The sequence below is a fragment of the Lissotriton helveticus genome, chromosome 4_1 (assembly GCF_964261635.1).
Source record: "Lissotriton helveticus chromosome 4_1, aLisHel1.1, whole genome shotgun sequence".
In the NCBI taxonomy this organism is placed as follows: domain Eukaryota; kingdom Metazoa; phylum Chordata; class Amphibia; order Caudata; family Salamandridae; genus Lissotriton; species Lissotriton helveticus.
Window position 1 is genome coordinate 441,453,780 of NC_136063.1, and position 27,861 is coordinate 441,481,640.

The window sequence follows — 27,861 nt, forward strand, 5'->3', positions numbered from 1 at the left end:
CGGGAAGAGCGGCCGCAAACTCAAGGCACCTCTGCAACCATTCCCCGTTGTGACCACCCCGTTCGAAAGGGTGGGAATAGACATTGTGGGGCCCCTGGACCCCCGAACAGCACAAGGGCATCGATTCATCCTGGTCCTGGTGGACCACGCCACCCGCTATCCTGAGGCGGTTCCCCTTCGAACTGTAACAGCACCAGTGGTAGGTCGAGCCTTAATGGGGATCTTCTCTCGAGTGGGCTTCCCCAGGGAGGTCGTCAGTGACAGGGGCACGAACTTTATTTCAAAATATATGAAATCCCTATGGCAACAGTGCGGAGTCACCTACCAATTCACAACCCCCTATCACGCGCAAGGAAACGGACTGGTCGAGCGATTCAACCGCACTCTCAAGGGGATGATCATGGGGCTGGAAGAACCCCTACGCCGCCAGTGGGACGTGCTACTACCGTGCCTCCTCTTCGCCTACCGAGAAGTCCCCCAGAAGTCCCTCGGCTTCAGCCCTTTCGAACTCCTGTACGGACACCCTGTTCGCGGGCCTCTCAGCCTCGTTAAAGAAGAGTGGGAAATGGCCCCCCTGAAGACCCCTCCAGACGTCTACAAGTACCTCCTGACCCTCCGTAATCAGACCCGGCGATTCAGAGAGCTCGCCAAAGCCAATCTTGAAGCCAGTCAGGAGGACATGAAGAAGTGGTACGATCAACATGCCTCCTCCATCGAATTCGAGCCTGGCCAGCAGGTATGGGTGATGTCCCCCATCGAACCTTGTGCCTTACAGGACAAATGGACGGGGCCCTTCAAGGTGATCGAGCGTAAGAGCCCCGTCACCTACCTCATCGACATGGAATCCCCCCGGAACCCCCTCCGGGTCCTCCACGCCAACAGACTCAAACCCCACTTCGTGCGTTCGGAGCTCAGCCTGCTGATGGCTACAGACAGTGGGGCGGAAGAGGACTCCGAGCCCCTCCCTGACCTACTGGGGGCCGGGGAAAAAGATGGTTCAGTGGACGGGGTCCAACTCTCCGAGGCTCTGACCCCGAAGCAGCGCCAAGACTGTCGGGCCCTCCTGCTGCAATTTGCACGCCTATTCTCCCTCACACCCGGGGTCACCCCCTGGTGCCTGCACGACGTGGACACTGGCGACAGTCCTCCTATCCGACACCGGCCGTACCGGGTACCAGATCGGGTAAGCACCTGCATCCAAGAAGAAGTCTCCAAGATGCTTGCCCTCGGAGTCATCGAACCCTCGGACAGCCCCTGGGCCAGCCCGGTTGTACTGGTCCCCAAAGCTGCGGCCCCGGGCACCACACCCGAGCTCCGGTTCTGCGTCGACTATCGGGGTCTGAACGCCGTCACCCAAACCGACGCTCACCCCATCCCCCGAGCCGACGAACTAGTTGACCGCATGGGGGCGGCCCGCTACCTAAGCATCTTCGACCTGACGGCGGGCTACTGGCAGATCGGCCTCACCCCCAGGGCACAAGAACGATCCGCTTTCTCCACCCCGGATGGACACTACCATTTCAGAGTGATGCCATTCGGCATGAAAAACGCCCCAGCCACGTTTCAACGACTTGTGAACCAGGTATTGGCGGGCCTCGAAGATTTCAGCGCCGCATACCTGGACGACATCGCGGTGTATAGCCGCCACTGGTCAGACCACCTCCGCCACCTCCGAGGGGTCCTGCAGGCCCTCCAACGGGCCAGCCTCACAATCAAGGCCAGCAAGTGCCAAATCGGCCAGGGGTCCGTGACCTACCTCGGACACCAAGTGGGGAGCGGTCTGGTGGCCCCCCTCCAGCTCAAGATCGCTGCCATTCAGTCCTGGCGCCCCCCCGTAACCCAAACCGAGGTCCGAGCCTTCTTGGGGCTCACCGGATACTATCGGCGGTTCGTAAAGGACTATGGCAGCATTGTGGGGCCCCTCACGGAACTCACATCCAAGACCAACCCAAAAGCCGTCAACTGGACTCCCGACTGTCAAGCGGCCTTCGAGAGGCTGAAGGCCGCCATGTGCACCGCTCCTGTGCTCCAGGCCCCCGACTACAGCCGTGAGTTCATCGTCCAGACTGATGCCTCAGACCATGGCATCGGGGCCGTCCTCTCCCAACTGAACCCCGAGGGAGTCGACCAACCAGCGGGCCTTCATCAGCAGACGCCTCCTGCCCCGAGAACAGCGCTGGAGCACCATTGAGCGAGAGGCCTTCGCAGTAGTATGGGCCCTCAAGAAGCTCCGGCCATACCTCTTCGGAACCCCCTTCCGGGTACAAACAGATCATCGGCCCCTGCAATGGCTAATGCAAATGCGGGGGGAGAACCCCAAACTATTGCGATGGTCCATCTCCCTGCAGGGGATGGACTTCACTGTGGAGCATCGCCCTGGCCAAGACCACGCCAACGCGGATGGCCTGTCCCGCTTTTTCCGCCTCGACGAGGAGAGTCCCCAAGAGGATGGGTGACTCTCCCCGCCTTCAGCTGGGGGGACGCATGTTGGACAGGCCCCACGAAGGGCTCGCTCCCTCCCCGCATGACAGGGCCCAGACACCGGCTCTCCGGGGCCTACCCGCAGAAGCAACCCACAACCCGTCCCCTCCGGGACGCCTGCTCCCGGATATCTCTGTGTCACGGGCCCGGGCCCCCGGCAGCCCCATTGCCCGGCCCAGCCGCCATCTTGGACACTGCACCACGCGGCCGCGTGGCCTCAGCTCGACCCCAACCCTGGGCCCGGCCAGGCCCCGCCATCCCGGCACCACCATCCATCCAGGAGGTGAACGGACCACTTGGCAGGCTGATGGGAGAAAGAAGTGTCGATGGCTCTCCCCCGCCAGGTGCCGATCGCCCCCTGCCTCCCCGGGTGCTGGCTCCACCCCCCTGCTGGGTGTCTGGACTCCCTCATCCCGGACCTCCCGACCTCCCAGTGCGAGGGTCCGGACATCAAAGGGCGCCGGACCTATAACTGAGGCAGCCCCAGAGCAGGAAGGCAGTGGTATCCTGGAGTCGAGAGACACCGAGAAGAACTCATCCTTGACGGACTGCTGGCGCTGCCGCAGCCCTGCCTTGTGAACTATTGTCCTGCCTGCTGGCGCTGCCGCGGCCTTCTGCAACCTTCATCCTCGTGGGACCTGCTGGCGCTGCCGCGGCCCGTTGTAACCGTCATCCTCGTTGGGACCTGCTGGCGCTGCCGCGGCCCGTTGCCACCTACGACCTCTTCGGGACCTGCTGGCGCTGCCGCGGTCTGACCCGTCCGAACGCCGAGCTCGAGGATTGTGAGCTACCACCGTTTCACCTCAGTGCCTGTAGGTACCAAGACTGTCCCGCTACCCCCTTTCCCTACTAGAGACTAGAATTGAGAGGATCATCGTGTCCTAATCTCCATGTATCGTATCACCTTACTCAAAGAATTGCCTATAAAAGGTGTTAAGCTGACCTTCGTGTGGTGTCCATCTGTGGGGGGGAAGTTACTTGTCTGTACGATCGCTGGAGACGGCCCTCACTGGAGGCCTCTCCCCTTGTGCTCGGCCGACCCTCCAGGTCCCCGTCTAACACACACACACACACACACACAGAGCCACACACACACACAGAGCCACACACACACGCACACAGAGCCACACACACACGCACACAGAGCCACACACACACGCACACAGAGCCACACACACACGCACACAGAGCCACACACACACGCACACAGAGCCACACACACACGCACACAGAGCCACACACACACAGAGCCACACACACACGCACACAGAGCCACACACACACAGAGCCCCACGCACACACGCGCACAGAGCCCCACGCACACACGCGCACAGAGCCCCACACACACGCGCACAGAGCCCCACACACACGCGCACAGAGCCCCACACACACGCGCACAGAGCCCCACACACACGCGCACAGAGCCCCACACACACGCGCACAGAGCCCCACACACGCGCACAGAGCCCCACACACGCGCACAGAGCCCCACACACGCGCACAGAGCCCCACGCACAGAGCCCCACACACACGCACAGAGCCCCACACACACGCACAGAGCCACACACACACACGCACAGAGCCACACACACACACGCACAGAGCCACACACACACACGCACAGAGCCACACACACACACACGCACAGAGCCACACACACACGCACAGAGCCACACACACACACACCCAGAGCCACACACACACACACCCAGAGCCACACACACACACACCCAGAGCCACACACACACAGAGCCACACACACACGCACACAGAGCCACACACACACGCACACAGAGCCACACACACACGCACACAGAGCCACACACACAGAGCCACACACACACGCACACAGAGCCACACACACACAGAGCCACACACACACGCACACAGAGCCACACACACACAGAGCCCCACGCACACACGCACACAGAGCCCCACGCACACACGCACACAGAGCCCCACGCACACACGCGCACAGAGCCCCACACACACGCGCACAGAGCCCCACGCACACACGCGCACAGAGCCCCACACACACGCGCACAGAGCCCCACACACACGCGCACAGAGCCCCACACACACGCGCACAGAGCCCCACACACACGCGCACAGAGCCCCACACACGCGCACAGAGCCCCACACACGCGCACAGAGCCCCACACACGCGCACAGAGCCCCACACACGCGCACAGAGCCCCACACACGCGCACAGAGCCCCACACACACGCACAGAGCCCCACACACACGCACAGAGCCACACACACACACGCACAGAGCCACACACACACACGCACAGAGCCACACACACACACGCACAGAGCCACACACACACACACGCACAGAGCCACACACACACAGAGCCACACACACACGCACACAGAGCCACACACACACGCACAGAGCCACACACACACACGCACAGAGCCACACACACACACACACCCAGAGCCACACACACACAGAGCCACACACACACGCACACAGAGCCACACACACACGCACACAGAGCCACACACACACGCACACAGAGCCACACACACAGAGCCACACACACACGCACACAGAGCCACACACACACAGAGCCACACACACACGCACACAGAGCCACACACACACAGAGCCCCACGCACACACGCACACAGAGCCCCACGCACACACGCACACAGAGCCCCACGCACACACGCGCACAGAGCCCCACACACACGCGCACAGAGCCCCACGCACACACGCGCACAGAGCCCCACACACACGCGCACAGAGCCCCACACACACGCGCACAGAGCCCCACACACACGCGCACAGAGCCCCACACACACGCGCACAGAGCCCCACACACGCGCACAGAGCCCCACACACGCGCACAGAGCCCCACACACGCGCACAGAGCCCCACACACGCGCACAGAGCCCCACACACGCGCACAGAGCCCCACACACACGCACAGAGCCCCACACACACGCACAGAGCCACACACACACACGCACAGAGCCACACACACACACGCACAGAGCCACACACACACACGCACAGAGCCACACACACACACACGCACAGAGCCACACACACACGCACAGAGCCACACACACACGCACAGAGCCACACACACACGCACAGAGCCACACACACGCACAGAGCCACACACACGCACAGAGCCACACACACGCACAGAGCCACACACACGCACAGAGCCACACACACACACAGAGCCACACACACACACAGAGCCACACACACACAGAGCCACACACACACAGAGCCACACACACACAGAGCCACACACACACAGAGCCACACACACACAGAGCCACACACACACAGAGCCACACACACAGAGCCACACACACAGAGCCACACACACACAGAGCCACACACACAGAGCCACACACACAGAGCCACACACACAGAGCCACACACACACACACCCAGAGCCACACACACACACACACACCCAGAGCCACACACACACACACACCCAGAGCCACACACACACACACACCCAGAGCCACACACACACACACACACCCAGAGCCACACACACACCCAGAGCCACACACACACACACCCAGAGCCACACACACACACACCCAGAGCCACACACACACACACCCAGAGCCACACACACACACACCCAGAGCCACACACACACACCCAGAGCCACACACACACACCCAGAGCGCCACACACACACCCAGAGCGCCACACACACACCCAGAGCGCCACACACACACCCAGAGCGCCACACACACACCCAGAGCGCCACACACACACCCAGAGCGCCACACACACACCCAGAGCGCCACACACACACCCAGAGCGCCACACACACACCCAGAGCGCCACACACACACCCAGAGCGCCACACACACACCCAGAGCGCCACACACACACCCAGAGCGCCACACACACTCAGGAGAGCAAGCACAGCGAGGGGGCAGGGAAGCAAGCACAGCGAGGGGGCAGGGAAGCAAGCACAGCGAGGGGGCAGGGAAGCAAGCACAGCGAGGGGGCAGGGAAGCAAGCACAGCGAGGGGGCAGGGAAGCAAGCACAGCGAGGGGGCAGGGAAGCAAGCACAGCCAGGGGGAAGGGAAGCAAGCACAGCCAGGGGGAAGGGAAGCAAGCACAGCGAGGGGGCAGGGAAGCAAGCACAGCCAGGGGGAAGGGAAGCAAGCACAGCCAGGGGGCAGGGAAGCAAGCACAGCCAGGGGGAAGGGAAGCAAGCACAGCCAGGGGGCAGGGAAGCAAGCACAGCCAGGGGGCAGGGAAGCAAGCACAGCCAGGGGGCAGGGAAGCAAGCACAGCCAGGGGGCAGGGAAGCAAGCACAGCCAGGGGGCAGGGAAGCAAGCACAGCCAGGGGGCAGGGAAGCAAGCACAGCCAGGGGGCAGGGAAGCAAGCACAGCCAGGGGGCAGGGAAGCAAGCACAGCCAGGGGGCAGGGAAGCAAGCACAGCCAGGGGGCAGGGAAGCAAGCACAGCCAGGGAAGCAAGCACAGCCAGGGGGCAGGGAAGCAAGCACAGCCATGTTTCCAGTGCTTGGCTATTCTGAACAAACCATTGGTATCCGGCCTGCCACTCAAACGAAAACAACTCCCTGAATACCTTAAATAGCTAAATGAAACCTCAGAAGTAGAAACATTATTACACCCATTCCTATGAAGCTCTTCACCCACTCTCCAGTAATCTGTTTGAATCCTCAATCATGAGTCAGTGCGAAGAGTCAACAAACAAAGAACAAGTTACTAGAATACATGTACTAGATGTAGAATTAAGGATGACACCCCTGAGTCAATGCAGAGTCAGAGAAAAAAAAAGTCTCTGGAATAGATGCTACATGCACCAGAGGCAGAATAACGAAGGCCAGCGCTAATAGTTAATTTAGTCACAAAGGAGACATAGCAGACACTGGCAGGTCTAGTTCACTGGCAAGAACGTGCCCAGACATTAATGCAACACAGCATATGGAGTGTGGCGATCTGTCCCTAGATCGAGCCAGAACAAAGATGGTGGCTACTGCTCATGCGCAATGCAGCTGCAATAGAACCACTCCACGGCCCGACCAAACCATTAGAGGGGAACATTCTGCGCCGTGCAACTATGGAAAGCACCTTTAAAGCATATGAACATAACTGTAAAACTTTTTTTTTTTTTTACTTTTTTTTTTTTATTTCTCAGCTTATGTACAAAACATTTATGCTCAAATAGGATAGGAGAATTTGTATCTGAGACTTGCGCACGATGTTAGTTCCCCCACAGCGACTAAGCTAGAAGCCGCCAGCTGTATCTTAGTTTTTCCGAAAAATATTTTGTATTGTCTTCAGAGGTACTGCACCTCACTCCCCTCCTCTTCGGCTAATTCTTTCTTTTACGGATCTCTCCACAGCCTCAAAAAAACGTCAGGGGGGGTTGCGGGGCTGCGGGGGAGAGCGGACACGTCCATCCCGGCACAGACACGTAAGGAATGACAAAAAAATGACTTGCCCAACAAAACAAAAAAACGCCCACCGCCGCAATGACGTTGCTAAAGGGGCGGGATGAGTCAAAATCGCCGGAACGCAAACGAATCTGCTCGGGCAATGACTGATGCATCTCTGTTCCAATGGCTAGCCTCCATTTATGGAGCTAGCCAATGGAACAGAGAGGCGGGACAAAGCCCCATACTGCTTCTCAAAAGATTTCGCCTGCGCGAACGCTGCTGCGCAGCGGACGCCAGGCGAAACCTAAAAAAAGTACCTCAATTCCAGGGCGAGCAGCAGAAGGAAATTAATCAAAAAGAATGAATGAATCCAGGATTTTATAAAGCGCGATTGTCACTCCCAGGGGAGCGTGCTGAGTGGTAAAAAAAAAAAAAAGGAGAGAAAAAACAGAAATAATAACAGCAGCAGAAAGGCTTAAAAGGTGTCATCGAATGACACAAAGAACCGGAGGCCACGAAGAGCCAGGTCATCAGTAGTTTCCTAAAAAGGGATTTAGAATGGGTGTGTCTCAACTGAATGGGAAGGTGGTTCCATGCCTTAGTCCCCAAGAAAGCAAATGATCTACCCCCTTTAGTCTTCAGCCTAAAAGTCGGAGGTTAAAGAAGATTAGCAGATGACCATCTCAGAATCCAAGAGGTAGTGTAATGAGTAAATCTGAAGATTAGGTATATTAGGTCCTACTGCTCTGTAAGCCTTAAAGGTGAGCAGTAGGATTTTAAACCGAACCAGCTTGTGTACTCACAGTCAATGGTGGGCTTTAAGAGCTGCTAAGGCCGATGAACGACTTGGCAGTTTCAGCACCAGCCTAGCAGATGTGTGCCGTACTACCTGTAGCTTGTGAAGAATTTGGTGGTAACTGCTTATAGACTATTGCAACAGTCCAATCTGGACGTAATCAATGAAAAAGCCACTGTCTTGCTTCCTGAAAGAGGAAGGTAGTCAAAAAATGTTTTAATGATTTTATTAAGTTAAACACATTCCTGCCATTGCCAAAGCTTGTAAACGTAATAAGGAGGAATCAAAATTTCACACACAGGTTTTTTACTACCTCAATGGTACTGGGGCAGAGGGGGCGCAGAATTAGGCCCCCATAACATAGGATAAACTGTGTGGTCCTTCCCTAAAAGCATGATCTCCGTCTTATCAGTGTTGTATTTAAAGTGGTTAGATTGCATCCATCGAATAACCTCAGTTAAACAGAGTTTAAAATCCATCTCAGAGCCAATGGACGTTTTATCCGAGGCCAGAATAAGCTGTGTATCATCAGTATATGAAGTAATTTCAACGGAAGAGATCAATTAAATAAGGGAGGGATCCATATAAACAAAGCAGGGCTGAGCGATGAGCCCTCGGCACTCTGATTGTAGCTGTTTTTCAGGGGATAGAAAAGGTCCTAGTACCACTGTTTGCCTGCGATCAGTAAGGAAAGATTAAAACCAGGCTATAGCCAGATGCAAGATGAAAAACCATTTGATCCGCTATAACAAGATATCATGAGAGATGTAATCAAATGTGGCTGATCGATCTTATTAGATCAGCACATCATTCTTTCCAGCATATAAAGTTAACTTTAAAATATCAGTGACCTCGAGCAGACTCCACAGAGTACTTGAGGAGGAAGCCAGAATGCCAAGAATGAAGAATGTTGGCCTCCTCCAAGAACGTCATGAATTCGCAATTAACCAATTTTTCAATGATTTTACCAAGGACAGGGAATAGTGAGATGGGTCGAAAATTAGAAAGAGCTGAAGGGTCTGCCAATTGTTTTTTTCTGAAGGGGTTTAATAACATCAAGTTTCCAATCAGTATCGTTGTTTCGAGAGGACAATAAGAAATGTAATATCTTGTTAACCACTGGATTCACAATGTCTACCACTGTATAAGGAGGAATGGTGATCAGGAATCAAAGGGGGATCATGATTTACCGAATAATATAGCTTGTCTGGACTGAGCTAAGCTAAAGCTCTGGAAAGCTTGAAGGGAAGCTCCCATCGTACAAAGGGTTTCTTCTAAATCAGTATTTAACAGAGAAGTAGAACTAAATTCACATTGAATGTTCCCGATTTCTTCTTGAAAATATGAGGAGATTTGGTTACATAGTCTGAGGGGGGAGATATCTTTAGTCAAAACTTTTGGCTGTAAAAATGATTTCTCAATTGAGAAAATAGATTTTTGATTAAGTACAGCTTTATTTCACTGATGTACAAAATACTACTTTTTTGCTATCTTAATATGGCCATGATAAATCTTCAAGGCCGGTATAAACTGCCCTAGGTCATCAACCTTGTAAGTCTCTCCTCAACTTCCGCTCCAACTGTTTGCAATGGAGATGATAGTCAGCTAAGGTCTGGGTATACCAAGGGGCTAAAAATTCTGTTTCCTCTTTACAAGTCTGTTTGGGGCTAGTTTATTGGTGACCTGAATAATCCAGGTCTTGAAAGCTAGGGTGTCGTCCTTTAAATAACCGGACAAGGCAGGTATCAAAGCTGATGCACAACTAGACAACTTGGTGTCGGTCGACAGATTAGCACATTTACGAACTGTTTGGGGGCTGACACAGGACAGGAAGCTGCTTAGACGACTGCAGGTATATGCTAAAAGGGATCAACATTTGATCGGACCAGATCCGCTGGATGGGAAGGGGGTGTTAAACTTTTAGATAATAAAAATTAGAACAAATCCCATCTAGAGAGTGGCCTGCAGAGTGCGTAGGTAGGGCCACCAATTAGGTATATTAGGATCATTACTACATTTCAAAAGAAGGTTAAAATCTCCTAGGATGGTCAAATTTGCATAGCGAAGAACATGGAGAGCTACTGCTTCTCCTAAAGAAGCTAAATAATAGAGCTTGGGTCAGTGGGTCAATAAATAAGCCCTCCTGCAACAGCCAAGGAGGGACTAAGCTTAACACAAAATCCAAGACTTTCTGCCCCTTTCAGGGATTTTAGATCAAATGTTTGGCATTGGAGGAAGTCACAAAAAAATTATTGCCAGCCCAACTCCGCACAAATTTGTTCTGTCCTAAGAATGGTGCATCCTAAAGGTAAGGCATGTACAATGTCTGGATTACACAATTCCGTAAGCCATGATTCGGTAATGAAAAGGAAGTACAACCAAAGGTCCAGGAGTAGGTCATGAATTTCTTGAGTATGTTTACATAGAAAGCGGGCATTAATAAGACTATTACACAGCGATTTTTTCCAGCTTTTTTTAATAGAAGGAATTAAAGAGTAGGGAAAGGTTCCAAAAGTCGCCTTACATTTGAGTCATACCAAGGGACCTTTCATATTACTAGGAGACAAACTTAAATCGCAATGCCTAGCAGTATCATTTAATGATTTAAAAATGCAGATAACATTTGGGTACCTGACCATGAATGGACAGCGGGGCGTTCTGGATGCAGATGGGCTAGCCCATGGCGCGAGTGGGATGTCCGTGGTGTATGGCTTATGAAATAGCAGTGGCAAAGCACCACTAGAGCGCCAAAACCAAAAGATGGATGCTCTAAAACGAACACCGGGTATCCAGAAAATGGAGTTCGGGAAAATACAAAAGTGAACAGACACACAAAAGGTAAGTATTCTGCATTCAATTTCAAATGTAATTGCACTTACAGAACTAAAATAATTTGGTTTAAAAAAAAAACATTCCCTATACAAATTCCCCCCATTCATCAAAAGGCTCTAGAAAGAAAGTAAAAACAGTTCTCTTCACAAGCATATGATTTCTAACTAAGCACTCAATACTTGGTCAATGCTCCAGGGAAGTGAGAAATAAACGAAGAGAAAATTAAACCGGCATATGCTGACCAATCACAAGCCAGAAAACAAGAGTGACAATGAACCTAACCAATGGTAAACAATGGCAAGGCAACAAGCCCCTTTTAATTAACAAAATGTCTTACAAGCAACAGCGCATGCACTGTCTCAGGTGAGACTTAATGGCAGGTTGACCAACAATTTCAATTGGAAACGGGGAATATACATAATAGGACAAAGTTCTACATAAAGAATTAATTTTCAACCCTGAAGAAACATGTAAAATGCACAACAATTTGGTAATTGTTCAGCATGTCCACAAACTGCAAAAACCAAAGTGTTTCAAGCACAGCAATCTGAGATGTATTATCACTAGAATTACCTACTGCAAATCATCTAACATAATTTAGAAATAAAGTACTTGGTAAATTCCTTCATTTTGGTAACACTATCCAGGTGAGAACAAAAAAGGTATCCCACCACAAATACAGATGAATAAAATATAGGCAGAAATGCGCTTGAGTGAAAATGAACCGTCATTGAAGAAGTAATTCCGCTCCCAGAGATAGTCACCTGTCCTACATAATCCTTCTCAAAACGCAGACACACCTGATACATCACATCTGGCATGCCTTTTTCTAATAGACAATATCAGTGGGCCAAAATATATAATGATGGCACTTTGAAACATGTATAACATAATTCCTTTACGCAAGTGACAGACAGGTAACATTATATCCTGACAGTGGAAGCATCAACCCAGAAAATGCCTGTGAGACAACTGGCAGAAACTCGAATCCAGGAAAAGGATAGCACGATGGCATTGTGCTTCACTATACACACATCCTGTAGTAAAAGAGTGCATATGCTGTGCCAGCAAGGTCTTTCAGGTGTTTTCTGTGGCAGATATGCCACCCTACACAAGAGTAGTAGTTAGCATACTATCATTCGCTTTTACAGTACAGAGACCCCAGCACTCCCCAGTAGCCTTTATGGAGTGAGTGTAAACTTGCCTTCCCCAGCATCTAAGTGATTTGTTGCTCCTTTCCACCGGCAACACAGCATTAATGGATTCAGCTACATGTTGACAGATGGAAGCCCTTAACAGGTGAAGAAGGTCGACCTGGGAAGGTTACAACAAATCACAGGGCAGACCCTTCAATCCCTGAACCAAGTGGAGAGAAGAGAAATAAGTAGGCTCTTTATGTACTTGAGGGTGAAAGCATTTTCTTACAAGTCAGAGGGTGGTAGCAGGAGTGAGACAACTACGTTGAGTTTTACTTGGCCAGAGATCCTGCAAAACATACTGACTACATAAAGTTCGTTTTTATAGAGATTGTCCGTCTGAATTCGGGCATTAGTTTAGTTTAAAGCGAAGATAACGGAACAAAGTTGCTGGATAGCTGTATTGGTTTTAATGCTCATTTTATAATAGGCTGTGCCTCCATCAGCTACGACTTGATTGTACCAGGGAGTTCATGGTGTAGAAGTTATGGCTTCCAGTACAGGTGGTGCCTTGTGCAGTATTTGTGCATTGTTGTGCCGCTACCACTGCCCAGATCGTGGCATAGTTCCGGTGGTGCCCCTGTTCCGCTTTTTGTTTGTGCCGCCATTTGCTTGTTGACTCCTGGCCCGTCCCTCCTCCCCGCTCCCGCCTCCCAGCTGCTCCTCCCTCGCTCCGCCCCCCTCCACTACCCACTTATGACAGATGCCTTTGCGCGCAGCGTTCACGCGCAACGGACGCGCCCTATGCACGCCAAAGGTAAGTCCGTCTACGCTCATCCGCGCCCAGCGCCAGACCCCCTGCCCTCCGCAAAACCCATACCACCCGCATTACATATGACACCGCAACCCTCTCAGCCCTTAACCCCGGCCGACTCCCAAACTGCTACCTAGCCGCGCCTGGATACACCCATGGACCCTTCACCTGCCACTCCTGCAAGTTCGACTGCATCAGGACCCACTCCAATTCCACAAACTACAAACAGAGCTCCGACACTAACCACCTAAAGTGCATCCTGCTCAACACCCGCTCGGTCCACAGACACTCCATTGAACTCTGGAACCTACTCGACACCACATCGCCGGACGTCGCCTTCCTTACAGAAACATGGATGAACGCCTCATCAGCACCCGACATCGCCATAGCCATCCCGGACGCCTACAAGATCATCCGAAAAGATCGCACCAACCAAACAGGATGAGGCATCGCTATCGTCCATAAGAACTCCATCCGCATCACGACCAGTTCCGACGATAACCTCACTTCCGCCGAACACCTTCACTTCCAGATTCAGACCGACCCCAAAACCACACTCAGAGGCACCCTCATCTACAGACCACCAGGACCCCACACACAATTCAGCGAAAACATCACTGACTTCATCAGCCCACACGCCCTACCCTCCGAGAACTACATTCTACTGGGAGACCTCAACTTCCACCTGGAAAAGACAAGCATTTACAATGCAATAGGTCTCGCAGCATTAAAGTTTGAGCTATTGGCATTGTATATTACAATGTGTTGCATTGTTATCAAACTCTGAATTGTTTTATAAAGATTGATTGCAAACTGTCAAATGTTGCTGAATAGTAAGCAACGTTGTGAATAATATTGTTTGCTAGTCATCCTTGGGTACCAGAGTACTTCACTTGAGGCAGAGGTATTATCTTTAGACTACAGGTGCCGGTGCCGCTTGAGCTAGAAACAGGGCCAGCCACTCACCACTCTGCACACACTCACTACTCTGCACTCACTACTCTGCACACTCACTACTCTGCACACTCACTACTCTGCACACTCACTACTCTGCACACTCACTACTCTGCACACTCACTACTCTGCACACTCACTACTCTGCACACTCACTACTCTGCACACTCACTACTCTGCACACTCACTACTCTGCACACTCACTCTGCACTCACTACTCACTACTCTGCACACTCACTCTGCACTCACTACTCACTACTCTGCACACTCACTCTGCACTCACTACTCTGCACACTCACTCTGCACTCACTACTCTGCACACTCACTCTGCACTCACTACTCTGCACACTCACTCTGCACTCACTACTCACTACTCTGCACACTCACTCTGCACTCACTACTCACTACTCTGCACACTCACTCTGCACTCACTACTCTGCACACTCACTCTGCACTCACTACTCTGCACACTCACTCTGCACTCACTACTCTGCACACTCACTCTACACTCACTACTCTGCACACTCACTCTACACTCACTACTCTGAACAAGGGTAAGAACACCGCCTTCATTCTTTGAGTCAGGCTAACCTTAAAACTTTAAGAGCCTGAGCTCCTAACATATCTTCACTAAAGGGTCGGTGTGGTATATCACAAGCTGAGGGGTCTGTTTTCTAGAGGTACGCGTGGTGGCTTGGGTACGATTTGCGATGGGCAACGTTTTATTAACTTACGAGAGTAGCGTCACCAAGCTTTAAAATGTAAATACCCCCAGGGCGAGACGTTTCTACTCCTTCACGCCGACAACTCTTTGGTACCCCGGGGGTGTCAACTAGAGCTCAATTCTATTTTTCGTGAGAAGTCCTGCATCCTCGTGCTTCTGTCAGTCAGGCCCTCGAGCGCGCTCTCGTTTCTCCTCCCTCCTCTCCTTACCTCCTCCCGCAAGCTCGGCCCCTGCCTCCCACCGCTTTCCTCGGCAAGCCGCTCGATGACGCCCCCATGCAGTCGGTGGAAGCGCACTGCAGCTGCCCCACTCCCCGCGCCTCTCGATGTCAGCCTCCCGGCGGAGCTCGCTCGCTCTCCCGGTTACATTTCCGTGGATCTGAGCGCGCATCCGGCTCGGCGCCGCTGCAAAGGTAAAGCCGCAGCCGGAGCTTGGGAGGGAGCTGGGCTGGTGTTCGGGGAGCAAGGATAGACGAGGGATTGCCCCAGGGGTGGAGGCGGGAAAAGAGGACACACGCAATGTGAATACATCCAGTTACCGTCATCTGCAATTTCACGAAGCACTTGATGTGTGCTTCACAGGAGACAGCGCCTGGTCGCAGCGCTCGTTCGCGTGCGCGTGTCACTTTCAAATCGCCTCCAAGGCGATGCGCGCGGCCAGGACTGTCTCCTGGGAAGCACACATGCCGACAAAAGGGGCTCGGCGGAGACGCGCTTCGCGCGGCTAGCCAAGACCTAAAAAACGACAGCAACACCACCACCCTCCTAGACAACCTGGCCAATCTCGGACTCAAACAACTTGTTGACACCCCCACCCACCTTGCCGGACACACGCTCGACCCTATCTTCACCTCCAGCAAGCACATCTCCTTCGATCACACCACAGCTCTCTACTGGACGGACCACAGCTGCGTTCACTTCTACTACAAAAAGACCACGACCCACAACCTATTCCTCGAAGAAATTGGAACAAAATCACCACCGACCAGCTCTTCACATCGCTTCACCAAAACCCCCCTGCCAAATCATCGGACCCAAACCAAGCAGCCACTAACCTCACACAATGGATCACCCACAGCGCCGACGAAACTAGCACCCCTGAAAAACCATCTAATCAAGCAAGGTAGCAAAAAAGTCCCTGGTTCAACGATGACCTTAAGAAATCCAAGAAGCTCTGTCGTACTCTCGAGAAAACCTGGAGAAAAAACCCAACCACTGACAACCTAGCCACCTTCAAGAACGCCACCCGCAAACACCACCAACTAATCAGATCCACCAAGAAATCAGCATTCAAGGATCGACTAGACAACAATGCCCAAAACAGCAAGGAACTATTCAACATCGTCAAAGAATTTACTAACCCCACCGCCGGCACCAACGACATCACTCCCTCCCAAGACCTCTGCAACTCTCTATCCTCATTCTTCCACAACAAAATCGCCGAAATACATAACAGCTTTGAAAACCAGTCCGAAGACCAGTCCACTCCACCTACCCCCGAACCAAAACCGCACTCTAGCAACCTCTGCGCCTGGAACCCAATCACCACCGAAAACACCATCCGCCTGATGAACTCCATCCACTCAGGATCGCCAACCGACCCATGTCCCCACCACATTTTCAACAAAGCAGACTCCATCATCGCACCCCACCTCCGCGATGTCATCAACTGTTCCTTCAACCCCGCTACCTTCCCAGAAAACTGGAAACATGCCGAACTCAGCGCCCTTCTGAAGAAACCCACAGTAGACCCCACCGAACTTAAGCACTACCGCCCCATCTCGCGCCTCCCATTCCCCGCCAAAGTCATTGAGAAAGCCGTCAATAGTCAGCTCGCCGCCTTCCTCGAATCCAACAAATCCCTCGACCCTTCACAGTCCAGCTTCCGAGCCAAACACAGCACCGAAACCGCCCTCATCGCAGCAACAGACGACATCCGAACACTACTGGACAACGGAGAAACAGTTGCCCTCATCCTACTTGACCTATCCACAGCCTTCGACACAGTCTGTCATAGCACCCTCATACAACGCCTCAGCAGCGTCGGAATACAAGGAAAAGCATTGGACTGGATCATCTCATTCCTCGCCGGAAGAACCCAGAGAGTCCGCCTCCCCCCTTTTAAATCAGAGGCCACCGAAGTCATCTGCGGCGTACCACAAGGATCATCACTCAGTCCCACCCTCTTCAACGTATACATGAGTCCCCTCACATCCATCGCACGCCAACACAACCTCAACATCATCTCTTACGCAGACGACACCCAGCTGATCCTCTCCCTCACCAAAGACCCAAACACCGCCAAAACCAATTTACACGAAGGAATGAAAGAAGTAGCCGAGTGGATGAAGAACAGCCGTCTTAAACTTAACTCGGACAAAACGGAAGTCCTCATCTTAGGGTCATCCCCCTCTGCCTGGGACGACTCATGGTGGCCACCGGCCCTGGGAAAAGCACCCATACCTACGGACCACGCATGTAACCTGGGCTTCATCCTGGACTCCTCCCTCTCGATGACCAGACAAGTCAACGCCGTCTCATCATCATGCTTCAACATCCTACGCATGCTCAAAAAATCTTCCGTTGGATCCCCACCGAAACAAGAAAGACGGTCACCCGCGCACTGGTCACAAGCCGACTGGATTACGGAAACACCCTTTACGCCGGAACCACAACCAAACTACAGAAAAAACTCCAACGCATCCAAAACGCCTCAGCCAGACTCATTTTGGACATCCCTCGGCAAGCTCACATTTCCGGCCACCTGAGAGACCTCCACTGGCTCCCTGTCAACAAGAGAATAACGTTCCGTCTCCTCACTCACGCACACAAAGCCCTCTACGACCTAGGACCCGAATGCCTCAACACGCGACTTTCCTTCTACACCCCCTCCCGCCAACTTCGATCGTCCAACCAAGCCCTCGCCACAATTCCGCGCATCCACAGATCCACCATGGGGGGGAAGATCCTTCTCCTACTTAGCAGCCAAAACCTGGAATTCCCTCCCCACCCACCTCCGCCTTACACAGAACCACCTCTCCTTCAGAAAACAACTAAAAACCTGGATATTCGATAAGTAAAGCACCTCCCTCCCTCAAGCGCCTTGAGACCCTCTGGGTGAGTAGTGCGCTATACAAATTTTGGAACTTGAACTTGGTGCGGTACTGGGTACACTGTCGCCGAGACCTTTTCAGTAGATAGGGAGAGCCAGGCCAACTACCATGCCCTTACAGACTGGAATTATGAAGATGACAGAAATAAAGAAAATGTCAGCAGAGCGAGGCAATACATAATTAAGAGGGCAGCAAGGAAAGGGAAGAAGAATGTTTAGCAGCACTGACTATGAGGACATATGAAAAGACAAAGGTGAGATGGATTTGCCGCAGAGAGGTACATGGGGAGAGAAACGAAAGAGCAAGTACCACGGTGGAAATGATGGAAGAGTCTGACAAGGATGATAAAGAGTGTTTAATACTGGCAGCGACAGCTGATCATCTTTTGACAAAGATAGAGGCAAGCATTAATTCAGAGGAAGTTGACAAAACAAACTTTAGCATGCAGGTAAATATCTGCCAATAAAAGTCAGAGAAAGGTAATATAGGAAACGGGACAATGGCTTCAGGGAATTCCACAACGTGTTCAGCATGCGAAGAAGCAATGGGTGATGAGTGACAAAAGAGAAGAAAAGTATGCCTAAAAGAAAGGAAAGTATTGCAAGGAAGAATAGGATGGGAAGTGGTGCAGTAAATCAAAAGGAAGACGGTGGCCAATGGGAGGGAACGTAAAACAATGTTTATATGAAATTAATCCTATGTTGTTCACTCATGCAATACTAGTAAAGAAAGTAATATATTTATGTGGAACTGAGAGACGAACACCAATTGGTATTGGACTGCTACGTTAACAAAAATGTTAAATATGGGAATAAGCTGTTGTATTCAAGTAATGCACGGAGAAGGTCTTAAAGTGAAGAACGTTTACTACATTCATAAACCTTTAAAGAATCGACCACACATGAAGGACTGCATAAAAAGATAACAAAAAGTTTTATTATCTGTCAAACTCCATTGGCTTTGGTGAATATGTGTCCTGTACATGCCCACTTCATCTCCAACCTATAATATCAATGGTTATCAAGTTGCAAGGACTCACTGATTTTGCCAACAAGCAAATAGTCTTAAGAAGTCAATACTCAATGTCCATCTTCACACCACTGCTTCAGTACATTGACTAAAAACAAATTAAAAAGGTTTCTAGAAGTACATAGTGCAATGGGAGTTGGTCAATTGCCAAAGTTTATTGTCAGACTATCTAACGCTAGCAACATGTTAAATCTTTAAAAAGCGGGTTGCTAACGGCAACAATAAGCATACATACTGTGATGGGGAATCCTCTCAGATTTCAATAGTACCCTCCCCATCGCTAGGCCAAACCTGGGCAGCGCATGCACTGCGAGGCACACTGTATTCAAGGTAGGGACTTGAAGCTCCGCCCATATTTTTCATTGGTTTGTTTCATTGTTCACTGTGGCTGTTCATTGGTCAATAGGATTAGTAGTCCCTCCTTAGTACAGCCTTGTCTCATTTTGTAACCTCCCATGGCGACACCCCTGGTTACGTGTGTTGTTACTCTGTAGGCTTTCATTACAGCCTCCAAACACTATTTTCTCAAATAGCTTTGTCCTGCCTGTTGTCAGGACACGCGGTCTCCTAACCATTTTTTTTTTATTATTTTTTTTTATAGCACGTGCGCATTTACAATGCAATAGGTCTCGCATCTGCGAGAGTTTAAGCTATTGGCATTGTAAATGACAATGCCTTTTATTTATGTTGAAATCAACACATAAATAAAAGGCATTGCCAAAAGCTCAAACTCTCGTAAATGCGAGACCAATTGTATAGCAAATGCTAGTTTCAACAAATGGTTGGACCACAACCCTGAAAATCAAGATACCTGCGTGTATACAATTCTAGTTGGGCAGACAAATGCATTGGATCACAAATTAACCCACGTCTTGCAGGAACATTCCAATAAGCATTAGTTTAGTAGCCTTATTCTGTAACGCAAATCCTCTGATATGTCATTTACAATGCCAATAGCTTAAACTCTCGCAGATGCGAGACCTATTGCATTGTAAATGTGCTCGGCGCCAGTGCTATAAAAATAAATAATAAAAACAACGGGTAGCCTGATGTGTATCGCTACTAAGTCACAAATAAAGCACTGAAAAACAACAGTAAAATGTATATACTAAATGGCTGTGTAGTTTGCTCAGTGTGCTATCCAATTAAAAGTGTTAGTCTGCTACAGACGTGTCAAAATAGTTGTACACACACCCTGAATCACGAGCCAGCACTGGCAAAGAGACCAAAACGTGCCAGACCGCATGTTATACCCAAACATACGAGAACGAGGTATATTCATCAAGCAGGACAAAGATAGCAGTATGGCTCCTGACGCTAAGTGTTTCTATAGAGCGCTAGCGGTTACAAATATGTCTGCAGTGTACAACTGACGGAACTAAACTAAATTTGTGAAATAGCATTTCTTAAAAGCTATAGGACTCCTGATTCCAAGTGGAAAGGCGTCTCGGAGCTTGCACTTCAACACGGCTTTTATAAACCGTTGATAGACTCAATGATTCCAGCCAATAACTATTACAGCCCAGGTGTAAACAAACTGCACTGTGGTACTTGGTTGCTTAAAGCGCTTTTATCCGTGTCTTTCGGTAACCAGGGCCGCGGTTACTCGTTCCTGCGGTATGATCGAGGGACCCGCCGTGGGTGCGGGGGTCGCCCCTTCCGACACTATTATGAAGTGAACTTCGGGGAGGTCTTCCGTATGGGGTAGTCGGGAGCCAAAATTAAAGGCAGGAATGGCTGGCCGAGGCGCCCTCTCCGTGACAGCCGCTCCGCCGTGGAGCTCTCCAGCGCGGAGCCCCGCCCGGGTGGAGGTGCTCGGGGCCGCCCGAACTTCACTGGTGCTTCCCGAGCCGCCTGCGACATAAAGTTCCTCCTCGCCTGACAGCGCCACGGCACAGGCACCGAACTCACCTGCTGCGCGCCCAGCCTTCCGCCCGCCGACGGGGTCCCGGCTCTGCCTGTCCCGCTCAGGGCGCGCCCGGCCCGAGGCAGCTGGAGAGGTGAACAGGACCGGAGTCGGTGTCCAGACTTCCGCCGAGGAGAGCCGCCCGGCCTGTACGCTGCGTCAGAAGAGCGTCGCGTCGCGTGACCTCCTTCAGAATTCTTTCTGGCGTGCAACACAGTCCCGCCGTTCGAGCGCTGCCTGCTGTCCTCAGTGAATCGTAAATCAAGTCAGGGTGAGGCCACTTTGCCGCCCGACGGAAGAGCCCTCAGAGGGTGAGCTGCCCTGGCCCACCCGGTATAGGACGAAGACACAAAATAGCTGAAAGACATACACAGCCTTAACAGGAGATTACACAGGCATCTTGCTTGTTTTAAGAGTGAAATCTGACAACAAAACTCTTGATACAAATATAATAAAGATTTGAAAGTTCAAAACATATTTTTTAACATTTCACAGTGTCTCAATTAGGTTCAATTGCATGACTGAATTGAAGACGTGTATTGAAAGTATTTTTTTTTTAAGATTGAAGCATTCAGGAATATCTCCTTGCCCGGATGATGCCACGAGTTACTCAAAATGTCAGCTTCTCTATTCCTTTAGCCTGTATTATTGCAAGTGAAACACTGTTATGTTAAATTAACCATCTATATGTGAGGATATTGTAGAGCACAGGTCCTGTATTGAGTTACTTCATTGTGCTCTCAATCTGGATAGTTAAAGAAAAGAAAACAAAGTGAAATAAAGGAGACCTGCCAACTTAAACAAGCATTTGCAATGCAATAGGTCTCGCAGTCACGAGAGTTTCAGCTATTGGCATTGTAAATAACAATGCCTTTTATTTATGTTTTTTAAACAAAAATAAAAGGCATTATTATTTGCAATGTCAATAGCTCAAACCCGCGTAAATGCGAGACCCATTGCTTTGCAAATGCTTTTGTTACCATGCTCTTGCTGCTTCGATGCTGGAGGCCTCCCTACATGATACTGGCTTGCGAGAAACAGGGGGTCGTTGCTGGAGCTACATTCCGACCCCGCTTGCCCTGTGGCTGGTGGACCCTGGGGAGGGTGCATGGCTGGGCTTCTTTTCGAAATGTCCTCCTTTCATGTGCAGAGTGTTGCCAGGCACTTACACGCTGTAACGCGCAATAAATAAATAAACGTAAATTGTAACTGAAAGCAAAAGAGACACCCCATAAACCAATTACCACAGCCCTGGGGGTTTACCTGGCTCTGCCACCACCTGAAAAACAATCTAAGCATCTCACCTCTGCATCTCTGCTGCAGCTGTTAGCATACAGTAGCTGCTGAGAAAGCATTCCTAGTAGAAGGAACCCGGTGTGTTTGTACAAGAGAAGACGTACGCAAAACAGTAATTGCTGACAACGGTGTCTGAAGAGCGACAATATAAGTCCAAACCACCCTGGGGAGGGTGCATGGCTGGGCTTCTTTTCGAAATGTCCTCCTTTCATGTGCAGAGTGTTGCCAGGCACTTACACGCTGTAACGCGCAATAAATAAATAACCGTAAATTGTAACTGAAAGCAAAAGAGACACCCCATAAACCAATTACCACAGCCCTGGGGGTTTACCTGGCTCTGCCACCGCCTGAAAAACAATCTAAGCATCTCACCTCTGCATCTCTGCTGCAGCTGTTAGCATACAGTAGCTGCTGAGAAAGCATTCCTAGTAGAAGGAACCCGGTGTGTTTGTACAAGAGAAGACGTACGCAAAACAGTAATTGCGGACAACGGTGTCTGAAGAGCGACAATATAAGTCAAAACCACCAGCGTCACACATTTCACCCCCGCGCGCACCAAGGCCATGGAAATAAATGTCACCCAATAATGCATGCTATTGAGAGCAATTGGACAAATCAACGCCCATTCACATATTTATTACAACAGTGGGAAGGTTAGGTTCCCGTTTATCACCACAGTTCAACGACATTAACATGAGAAAACAAGCGAGCCCGGCCAAGAAGCAATTAACAAATCCGATCGCGTTAGGGACGCCTGTAGACGCTGAGGGCATGTCTGGTGTTTCCCTTGTGGGAGTGAGCAGCAAGGCACGATAATTGCTAACAGATGGTGCCGCTGCTCCCTCCCACAAGGGAAACGCCAAACGTGCACGCGTTGCAATAAAAAGCAATGCAAAACATGCACGCTTTTAGGCAAAATGCTGATTGATTGTAAAAGGTCCCCTCCTATGCAACACATGCGCGCTGCGTAGGCGAGACCTAAAAAATATTCCCCATATGAGGCGGGGGCGTGGCCTTGGGGGAGCAGGGCTTTGTGCACAGAACTATAACCACTTCTGTGCCCTCCCCCCCCCCACCAAGCCTCCTACTCCTAAAAACAAGCTTGCTGACGTGCCGATGTCCTGGGGTGCTTTCACGCCTCTTAATCGATGCTGTATTTTTAACGCCTCCAAAAATTAGCCAGAAATATTTTGTGGTTTACAGCTCATTTTCCCTGCCACCATGTGATATAGGTGACCCTGTGAAGAGAGCCTATATCATGTGGCACATCAACACTGGGAGTTGACAGGTAAATCGATGGGCTACGGATCACGCAGTCTGGTAAAGTGTAAAGGGTAGAATTTTAATTCAGGATTGTATTCTGTGCAGTTTAGAAACTAGGGTTACAGCTTTCTCTCTGATGTTAAACACTAAAGGTCAGTGCTCTGTGTTTAGTTATTCAATTACTGTTAGTTTGTTATGAGTCTGCTTTACCACATGAACAACTGAAAGGCCAATTTATGGTCACATGCTAATGGAAACCTATTAAAAAAGAAATAACAACTAGAATATGTCTTAATCTACATAAGTTTTCTTTGCATGCTCTCTGGTTCACAAACTAAATCTGGCACATACAGCGTTTTTATAAATTGCTTACAGGAAGTGGATTTGTTCTTGATTGATACTTGTGTTTTCCCCTGTCCCCCTGTCTAGATATCCTCACAGGGGTCCCCTTCGGTGTGACTGTTCTCACAAAATAAAACGGTCCCAACAAGCCAAACAAAAAACATCTTTCTTATGCATCCCTGTGCAACAAAATGAAAAATTGACGTAGCAGTGACGCACAAACTACTATTTGGAGGACATGGTAATTGGCCTCTAGGAAAAAAATGAATCAAAATGTTTATAATATTGACAATGATTGCCTTTCATTCACTTCGGTCTTCATATGTAACACAACCCTACCAAAAGTAGCAAGGAAGCCCAAAGAATAAACTAGACTGAATATGTAAAGTTTCAGATTTACTACATGAACAACTGAAAGACCCATGTATGGTCACATACCAACGGAAACCTACAACCAACAAACACATAACAAATAGAATACATCCTAATCTACATAAGTTTTCTTAGCATCAGGGCATGGCTTGGCCAGCGGCAAGATGGCTATGCACTGAGCGGCCGAGCCTGCTACATCCGCCATCATCCGCCTACAGAGGGGAGCTATCACCACAAAATCCCAGCACTTTGCTCCTGGATAAGTTCTGCTGGGGCTGTGTCGGGCCCGACAACCGGCGGCGAGCTCGTGGAGGGACTAGGGCCTGGCCGGCCTCACTCGTGCTCTCCCAAGCCCCAGTGCCTACATCGGCCCGCGGGGAGTTGCGGGACCCCGCTCCGGGCTGCGTCTGGACGACAGTTCAAGTTACATGTGCCTCAGTGGCGTAACGAAACTTGAGGGCCCCCCCTGCAAAACACATGGAGGTCCCCCCCCCCCGCGGCGCGGCCCACCATGCCTCCCCGGCGGCACGGCCCACCATGTACCACTATGCCCTACCACCCAGAAATCTAGCATATTTTGCTTTGAAACCTCCAACATTAAAATGAAATGCCTCTGTATTGTCTTTCTGTAAGTTCTAGTGAGAAAGTGGGAAACACTCTCAACATACACGCTATGGCATTTGCAACAATCCTGTCAAAAGCAGATTATGTAACTGAGGCAGCAATCAGAACAATGCCAAGGAGTGGTCCTATTGTCTCATGAACTGCCTATGGCTGAAGAACAAAGAACAACTATGAAGGGTCTGATATAGAATTGACAATACCTTTAAACTTTGAAAGAGAAACCCAAACCTGCAATTCCATAAAAACTCATCTGACAATATACATGAGAAGTACACAAGCTAATACTCAGTATCCTGCGAAAGTCAAGAGAAATTGACATGTTGAATTATATGCATGCTACACAGTAGCAACTGTCAAGGGTTGTGCATGATAATAACGTGAACTGAGGAAGGAATTTCAATCATAATGTCTTTATTAGTAAGCACTGCAAAACAGGCAGGCAAACAAGCCAGGCTGAGGAAGAAAACAGTTTGGATGCTTCAGAACACTGATGCAGATGTTTGTTTTAATTTATCATTTCTGTAGTGTAAACAATGACTAAATACAAGATTTAAAGTACACGTATTACAGACAAGTGCAAGCAACACCATAAATAACACTGTATGTAGAAGAAAAACAAACCATATCAGCAAGTACCTAATGACAATCTATACAAACTGTACTTGGTAAAGGAAAAGAAAAAGTGCAAATACTTTTAAAGGGCAAAATTAAGCAATCACCAGGCCAGCAATATACATAAATCAAGCATGTTTTGCAAAACAAGCAACTTTCTTCTTGCATCAAGGTGAACATACTTTCAAAGTGCATGGTAAAAAAAGTCCAGCAGTATGAAACATTGAAGCCAGGTTAGTCAAACAATTCCCAGCTTGGTGTGTGCATAAAGGCACATATATTTCAAACCAACTGATAAACAACAACTACAGCACATTCAATAATCAAACCAGTTTAAACTATAAATTCCCTTTTTGAAGGCTCAAATATGTCAAAGTGACTAGCAAAACAGTAACAAGTACAGCAGACAGCAAAGCAGCATACATAAATCAAACCTATTTAGTCAGACTAATCCTCTTTGTTTGTGCATGAAGGCATAAATATTTCAAAGTGCCTGGTAAAGTAATAACAATTTAGCAGCATAAACATCAAACCCATCCAGTCAAACAATGCCCCTTTTATTTTTGCATAAAGGTGCAAATATTTAAACATGAGTGATAAAGACAACAACAAGTTTAGCAGCATAAACATTAAACCAGTTATGACAAAGTATGCCCCTTTAGTTTGGGCATAAAGGCGCAAATATGTAAGGGACCGTCAAAACAATAACAAGTGCAGCAGCAAAATAAACAAAGCTGTTTACTCAAATAATGGCCCTTTTTTCTGTGCAAAAGAAAAGTGTCAAGGGGGTGCATATATGTCAGGTTCAGTTAATCTGTATACATTTCTTCTTGCCTCTATAAACGCATGTTCAGAATACTGAGGTAGCCAAGCCTATATATAAGTGAACAATATTTAAAGTAGGATATAATGGCAGAATACCATATTACTTACTGCTTCCTCATGGGACTCCTCACAGGACAGATACATGAAGTAGGAACAGTGCTTGCAGGAGCCTGATGAAATGTATTGCAGAGTTTTAAGGGTGATACAGCAGAAAACAATAGTTAGAGTGAACACAAGGCTGAAGACTGCTGCTTACATCAGGAAGAGTGACTGGGCTGGCAAATTAGACCGGTGGCTGAAGGCTACTACTGCTTGGTTCACTGAACTGGAGAGATGTACTTGACTGAAAGAATGTTTGCCTCTTGGCCTTTCTTCGTGCAAAGTCTTCTGTTAAAGCTTTCACATTTATTTTTCTTGCTCGATCGCTCTTGATGCTTAAAGTTGCCAGCCACGACAGCCTTTCCTGCGTCATTGTGCTTCGGAGATAGTTTTTGATTAATTTTAACTTTGAAAATGACCTTTCTGCACTGGCTACAGTAACTGGAATTGTTAGAAAAAGTTTCAGTGCTGTTGCAACATCCAAAACACTGGGCAGAATTGCATGGTTTCTCAAAAATAAAAGGTCAGCCAGATCCTTTATTGTACCACCTAAGATAAGTTTTATTTGTTCTTTCAACACTGCCTTGATGAGTTGTTGTGTGTGAGAAGTTGGCCTGATATATGATGCTCACTAACCCTTACGGTGATTGGTTGTAAGTCAACCTTATAGACCAGCTATCCTAATGGTAGCATGGACAAAGCAGTCTTAGGCTAAACTCTTTTGGCATGTGAAGCCAGCTGTTTCACCACAATATAACCCCTTGAATATCAGATGAAAGGACACCACACAGGTTGTTATGAAAATAAACAGTATATTTATTAATAACAACACCTCTGAACTTTTTATGAGGTCAGAGGGCTAAGCACATGACAATCTCTTACGAAAAATACGACAAGTTGCACAAAATTACAATGGTGCCCTAGGGGCACGACAAACCATATACTAAGTAAGTGGAATGTGAAAGTCGATAAAAGGAATGGAGCTGTCCAGAGGCTGTAGGATCGATGGGACCACGCTACACTAACTCAAGGTAAGTAATAGGAGCCCACGGGACGCGTGTGCAGAGTGTGAACTCACACGCAAGATGTGTAACAACGTCTATGGACAGTACAGTTCAAGTTAAAAGGTGAGTATGGACAATCCTGACTAGTTAGGACTAAAACGACTGTGGAACTGGACACTAGGACAGTCAAACTACCCTTGAGCACCGAAATGCTCTTGTTACCTCACC

At 49.5% G+C, this 27,861-nt stretch overlaps 1 protein-coding gene across 1 annotated transcript in view; it reads right to left on the minus strand.

Moving 5' to 3' along the window:
• Positions 1-21,338, minus strand: part of PLEKHF2 (pleckstrin homology and FYVE domain containing 2) — a 78,138-nt gene extending 56,800 nt beyond the window's left edge. The window contains exon 1 of the mRNA XM_078687007.1: positions 21,202-21,338. The gene's annotated coding sequence lies outside the window, so the exon portion shown is untranslated. The remainder of the gene's footprint in view (positions 1-21,201) is intronic.
• Between the last annotated feature and the right edge of the window lie 6,523 nt (positions 21,339-27,861).